The 6,855-nt window shown below is 50.5% G+C and overlaps 1 pseudogene; it reads right to left on the bottom strand.

Annotated features, from left to right (window-relative positions):
- Nucleotides 1-6,305: 6,305 nt before the first annotated feature.
- LOC120843136 lies at nucleotides 6,306-6,855 on the bottom strand (annotated as a pseudogene).

The following is a 6,855-nucleotide window of genomic DNA, read 5'->3' as shown; positions in this document are numbered from 1 at the left end:
CTTGTCGTGGAGAGCGGAAGAGCGTAACTGGCTTCCCACCCCGCTCTGCGCCGTCGAGAGCGGAACGTACGCTCCCTGCGGTAACTACGCTCCAACTCAGAGCGGGCCGCGCATGCGCAGTGGCGACTCCGCTCTCCGCAGAGCGGACCGGGCGCACGAAAACGGTCTACTATATATCTCTCTCTCCGTGGATCCGCCGAGCCTCCGAGGCCAGTTCGCTCAAGTCGTGAAAACGACTGCCTCGGAGAAACGCTGCAAAAGTCGGGTGCGATTGTCGAATGACTCGCTCCACCCGCTCTGCATTGGGCGCTGATGGTTCCGCCAGCTCAAAGAGCTCCTGCATCGCCCTCACGAACTCCAACAGTGACTCGTCTGGGTGTTTGGTCCGTTGTTCGAGTTCTCGCCTCACCCTGCGTTCGTAGTCGTAGTCTGCAGGGAGGAATTCCTGGCGAAATGCCTTGCGGAACTGCTCGATCAACGGCAGCTGGCTTCCGGTCAGACGGAGCCACCGCGCCGCTTGGTCCACCAACGAGATTGGCAAGATGCGTTCCAGTATCTCGTTGTCTGACATTCCCATGGCCTGTTGGTAGTTTTTCAGGTCCTCGAGGAAGTCTGTCGCGCTCAATCGGTCTCCGTACCCTTGGTATGTCGGGACAGGGATTCTGACCGGTGGCCGTGTAGGCGGTGGGGGCCTGACTGCTGTTTGCAGTGCGCCCGTCAAGCTCTCGATCACCCGAGCTGCGTTTTCTAGCAGGGGGTGATATGCGCCGAGCGTGCTTTCTCTGTGGTGAGAATCGCTCCCCGCTTGTGCGGGTGGCGGGCTGTTCCCTCTGTGTGGGCCCGCCGAGTGGTGCGCTGCGCCTGGAGCAACATTGCTGTGCTGCAGCGTGTGGCCGGCATCAGTGTTATCTCCGTGTGGAGAAGCTGACGGCCAGTCCGGGGTGAAGAGATCGACGTAAGAGGCTGCATTTGCCTGCTGTTGCGTCATCGCTTCTTGTTCGACCACATCCGTGCTTACTCCGCGAGTCACGGGTGGGCTTGGCTCAGCGACGAAAGCTGGCTCGCTCCGCGAAGGGGTGCCCTGGTTGCATGCGGGGCAGTGCGGGTCAACCCCGTTTGCGAAGCTCGGCTGGAAAGACACCTGCTCATAGTGTCCGCGTGTGGCTGAAGTTGCCCGAAAGCCGACAAGCGGCGTCGGGTTTTGGGCGTTCGCCTCTCCCTCGGCCCCCAAAATCCATGGCCGGAAATTGGCCTGGTTCTCTGACATGCAAATAGTTGCTGCGGAGTATATCTTTTTTTTTTTCGGCAGTCAACGGAGAGCCGCACGTTAGGGCGCCAAATGTGGGATTCGACTTGCCTTACTGCACCACGAGGTCGATCCCACTACGTAGCTCGATGTTGAGGACTGCTACGGTCGGGTCCGTCCGGAGGCTGCCGTGGACTCCGAGGAGAGGAATGACTCCGAAACGCAAAGGTACTGAAGAAGCGGTTTTATTAGGCTCCTGTGCCACCACGTTGTGCCCGTCGGCAAAACTAATAGATAAAAGGAACGGTAAAGTGTCGGCGCTGTCGTATTAGACAGATTCACCTGGAGGGGACCCCCGCTGCCGTATTACGCAGATTCGTGGGACAAAGAGGAAGCACAAAAAGCAAGAGGCTCACGACGAGAGCTTCCCCCAAAAAAGAGAGTCAGGGCCGCCGTTCGCGGCCGCTTATCTAGCCAGCGAAAAGTGGACGCGCCCGTGGTTAGTAGTGTGGCTTATCCCGCAGATGGGCCGCGTCCACAATCATTTCCGAAGGGTGCGCCGGAGGCACTTTCACCCAAAAGGGCGAGAGAAGACACGCCCTCTTCGAGGAATGCGGCCTTACTCCCGTATCCGGGATGACGTCACCATAACACTCCCACGGCCTGCTTGTGCTAGGCCTAGATAGGGAGACGGGAAACACGTGGTTCCCACAACGTGATGTTGCGTAGATGACGCTAGAGTAGCTTGGTATGTAAATCCGTGACCAAAACTGTGTAGGTAACTTCAAGTGCTCTACAAATGCGGTGTGTTGAGCGTCTATGAAGACCGACTTGTCGGGTTCATCAGGCGAAGAAATTGACAGTTCATGGATGTCTCGGCGCGACTGGCGGGCTTTCTTCACTGGCTGGGTCACTACTGTTGCTGTCCGCTTCCTTAATTGTTGGCCTTTCACGGGGCATCGCATTTGAGTGGTATTCCGGGAAATCAGGCAGCAAAGTGGGCACGGCATCTTCCGCGAGCACCGGCCTAGCCCGTGGCATCCAAACCTCTTCGCCATTGACGATGTTCACATAGTCCCGAAGGATAAGATGCGGTTCAAAATGTCACTCGTACACCGCTGATGTCTCGGAGAGGTGTTTATCTTCTCGTTGAAGATTTTTTTTTCCACTGTAGTCTGCGCGATTCCTCTGTTAGCGCGCGAAACAGCGACGGCTTACGATCGCTGGTGCTCAGGCTGCTCTAGTCGTCCGGGTAGCCCGACTTGCATCCCGGCGCGAAGCAGTGTGTGTCCGTCTTTTTTCTTTCATTTATGACCGAGACGGCAAAAGAACGGTTAAAACTCTCCACCACTACACCACAAAAAAGTTCTACGGTGCTACATTTTTGAGAAGCGTACCGCGTCACCCTCGTCGTTTTCTTCGTTCATCGCACACGTACCATTAATTCTCCTAGGGCACAAAACTCCAGTGCCGCTCGCGGTATCTGCGTCGACCGTCTTCACGCGCTTCATTGTAAGCGGGCGCCGCTCTTGCCACTGCACCCTCTAGAACACTGTAATAGAGAGTATTCACTGGCGGCCATAGCTGTGTGCACGACTGCTCAGCGCGTGCTGACGGCGTGCTTCCACTGTTCTTTCACCACGTACATTCCGCACCACCAAGATTGCCGGCCTTAGCAGCGTACTAACGTGAGCTCGTTCTGAGCATGCGTTCTAAACATCGCCTTCAAATATGGCGTCCAGTGAATACTCCCTATAGGGGGTTCAGCACATCGCATTTTTCGCACCGCTTTTGGTAGAGGAAGCGCGTGCTGCACCTTCTAATCATGCTTCGAAGCACGGGCCGGGACCGGGAGCGGTTTTTCGAAAACGATCTACTAAACAAAACATAATAAAATGTGCTCTAAAAATTGAACCTTCAAACAAAAACGCTGCCTACGTTCACTTTGGTTTTTTTTTAAATATGTTTTTCATTGTAAATAAAGTTCGGTAGTGAAAACAATTCTTTGATATTCTCTTGCCCTGGTTGTGGAACTCTCCAACCTACGAACCTAAAAAAACTTTGTTGGTGACGGCAACATTTGTTGGGCCTTCAAGTGTATGTTTAGGCATTCTTGCAACTTACACTGACCATACGAGATTTCCACCGGGGACCTGGAGAGATATCTAAACAGCAGAAATCTCTGAATATTGTACCTTTGTGCTTTGTTTTAGTCACTGTAATAATGCTGAATTCAATCCGATGACTACTTAGAAACCAGACCCATTACAAGTACTCCCACAACAATTTTAATAAACTAATAAAACAAGTATATTGCGATTGTGTGAAATGAATGCTGGCAAATATCGCTACAGAACAAAGAACATACACAATATAGTTGGTATCTTAGACTGCCTGATTGACGTGCAGGCTTGCCTGACAGTGATGTCACACCACTGGTGTGGAAAAGTTTTCTCAGCGGCTACTTAGATTTAAAGAAAGAAAATAGCATAAAAGGAAGAGGGAAGCACATATATTCAGGAATTGTAGTTAGTGTGGGTGGTTAAAAGAAACTACAGACTACCCCTTTAAAGCAACGTGGCCTTCTTTCTGGAGGTAGCAACTTTTTCTGAAACACTAAGATTCGCACATGTGTCCTCAGCAAAGAAGTGAATGCGCAAAACGACATATGACGGAAGGAGCTCAACAGTAAACACATCACTGTGGTCATTGCACACTAGCCTTGCGATTGCGCAACCTTCTAGGGCGTCGAGGAGGTTTCACATCATGTCCCCACAAAGGTCGTCAGCCGTCAGTGCGGAAGCAATCTTGCCCTCGACACTCTTGAACATTGCGAACATTCTGCGCGATGGGTGTTTTAGGCTTCCTTCCTTGAATTCCCTCGCGAGCGTGAGGTAGGCCTCTGAACATTCGTTTGACCCTCCCTGAATGTCATCCATGCAGGGCTCACACTTTGTGTGCTTGCCAATTGACCGCACTAAGTAGCCACACTGGTAATAAATAACACAATCTTGAGCCGATGTGTCAGTGTAAACATGATCGTGCATGTGGTCATGGCGTGGTGTTTGATGGGCAGAAATACAAATCTGCAAGACCTTACTTCGAAGGCAAGCTTCGAGCCTTTCATGCCCTGTTTTAACTTCTTTTTTCTTGGCTCTCATTGTTTGATTCACAGTCGCCAGAACAGTTGTTGGCTCTCCCATGACGTTCCCAGTCACACAGGCTTTGATGGGCGTGTAGAGGCTCAACAGGCGATAGATATGCGAGAAGCTCACAACAGTTGGGTGGTCTTCATCACGCCCGAAGGTCCTGACCACCCCAAAGAAGCGCTAGAAAGAACAAAATTAGAATATTACATCCGTTTAAACCAATTTCGATATAAGAAAGGGTTGCGCAAGAATGCGACATGTTGATTCATGGGAATGGATTACCTCCAGGGGATCTTGAATTAGTTTTCCAGTGAGCACATAGTCTGCTCCGGAGTTGAGGATGTCCGACGTCAGGTCTCTAACAGAAGCAAGGGTGACGCGCAAATACTCCATTGTAAGCTTTGATGCGAACATGACGGTTCCCCTGGAGATACTGTTTTGCTCCGTGAGGTTTACCAGATCCAAAACGTCTGTGATAATCTGCAAGAAAGAATGTATGCTTCTAGAGCACTCACTGAGTGTAAAAGATGACCCAAAAAGAAAGGTTTCATGCCTAAACTGTGTTATCTTACCCTGATTTCCTCTGAAACTCTTTTTATGCCATGTCGAGGTAGCTTGACTTTTAGTGCATCAAACAGGTTGTTTATGAAAACGGTGAACTGAACTGTGCCCTCACAGTCCTCCAGGCCGGGGCACTTCAGTCGGTTGTAGACCCTCACACCCACAGCGGTGCTGCGACTGAAAAACTGGAAGTAGAAAACAGTTTTCCTTAGAACGCTGTAGTCTTTTGTGGCATTTGTAAAAAAGCTTAATGATCTAACAATTACCTGGACAGCCAACCTCACATTCATCTTTCTTAGGTTATCGGGGTGTACATGTTCTTCAGTCAGTTTCGGCACCACTCGAATCTGCTCCTCGCAATCAGCCTTGTAGAGGAGCCTGTAGTGGTCGAAGTTTATCTTGTGTTGCCCGATCTGGAAGATTAAAAAATACAATGCGAACAAATTAACTCAATGAATCCCCTGGAAATGAATAGACCTTTGAAAAGGAAACAGAGTTAAGCTGCATTCAACTCACCATGCCTCATTTGTGACGAAAGAGATGATTCCGGACGCATTTAATGATGTGAGGAACATCGCACAAGAAGTATAGGCTCGGGTTAGGATCACATGGATCTTTCACCTTGTGCTTGGGTTCTTGCAGTTTTCCCGAGATACCGAAGTATGACCACATCGACTTGGTGGTGGCACCATCACTTATGACAGCTACTACTATGGCTTTGCGCTTTCCCAGTTCCATGATCGCCTGGAGTACAAGGTTTGCAAGGACTACACAAGGTGTTGCATTCTTTGTGGCAAAAGAAGCAATGGGCTGTACCCAGATGTGGAAAAGTGGCACAAACATTAGTACCAAGGCATGGTCAGCGGCAGTTCCGGAACAGACGCCGTCTCCGTAATCAACGAGGCCATCAAGTTTGTAGGTGCCTAGATTGAAAGAAACGGCTCTCCGCACCTTCATCTCATCCAGAATCAATGTGCCGAAACACTGGTGCCCAGTTTTACCCACCAAGAAAGTTTCAATGCTGGATAAGGCCACCTTGTTGAAGCCGAATCGGCAGGGGACCCTTTTAATGATTTGCCTTAGTCTCGATGTAGTCGGAAGAGGGAGTAGATTCATTGCAGTCATTAGCCTGTATGCCTTCGGACTCGAAATCCTCAAGAGGAGACAAGTCATCATCCACTCGGTTTCAAACCGCCTCCCACATGCGAATTTTGCTGAGGCAGCCCTTGACTGCTCTTCGAAAAGCAACTTGTTGTGAGCATGGCAACAGAGAAATGGCAGCTTCGATCTTCTCGTCTGACATTTCAGAAAGCTGGCGCTTTAGGTTCCTCATTTCCCCTCGTGCTTTTTCACGAAAAGCTGTGGCCCGGGTGGCTTTTCTTCGGAAGTTTTTCACGAGTACACGAGGCTTCCTTTGAAAGGTTGTTGGTTTCGAAGAGTTTCTTTTTCTCTTTCGCAGAGGACCTTTCGTGTGAGGCGGCACTCTCGGCATATAGTCAGTTCTGAAAGCACTAGGCACGCCTTTCTGTGCCACACATCCCCGTCCCGGACAGCTGTTTTTGAGGTTGAGATAGTTGGAATCTTTTCACAGGGGCATCCAGCACAAACCTTGAGGGAGTCAACATAGCTTAATAACACTCTCAATTCTTCGAGAATTGTCAACCGCAGTTGAATATCCGTCGAACTTGGGCTCCCGTAGCTTGCCCCTGGTACCAGCTTTCCCCCTACACTGACAACTACAGGAAGGTCCTTTCTGAACGTGACCGCCCTCACCACCGAAACTACGCCTTGATTCTCCACAAGCTTGAAGAAAATCGTGTGGCTGTCGGACGTCCCTTGAAGGGACAATCCTTCGACTGGCGATTGGGTTGCATCGATTCCGGAGAAGACGTCTAAAAC

The sequence above is a fragment of the Ixodes scapularis genome, unplaced genomic scaffold (genome assembly GCF_016920785.2).
Source record: "Ixodes scapularis isolate PalLabHiFi unplaced genomic scaffold, ASM1692078v2 PGA_scaffold10__122_contigs__length_95168666, whole genome shotgun sequence".
Classification (NCBI taxonomy): Eukaryota; Metazoa; Arthropoda; class Arachnida; order Ixodida; family Ixodidae; genus Ixodes; species Ixodes scapularis.
This window is presented reverse-complemented; position numbering and strand designations above follow the sequence as displayed.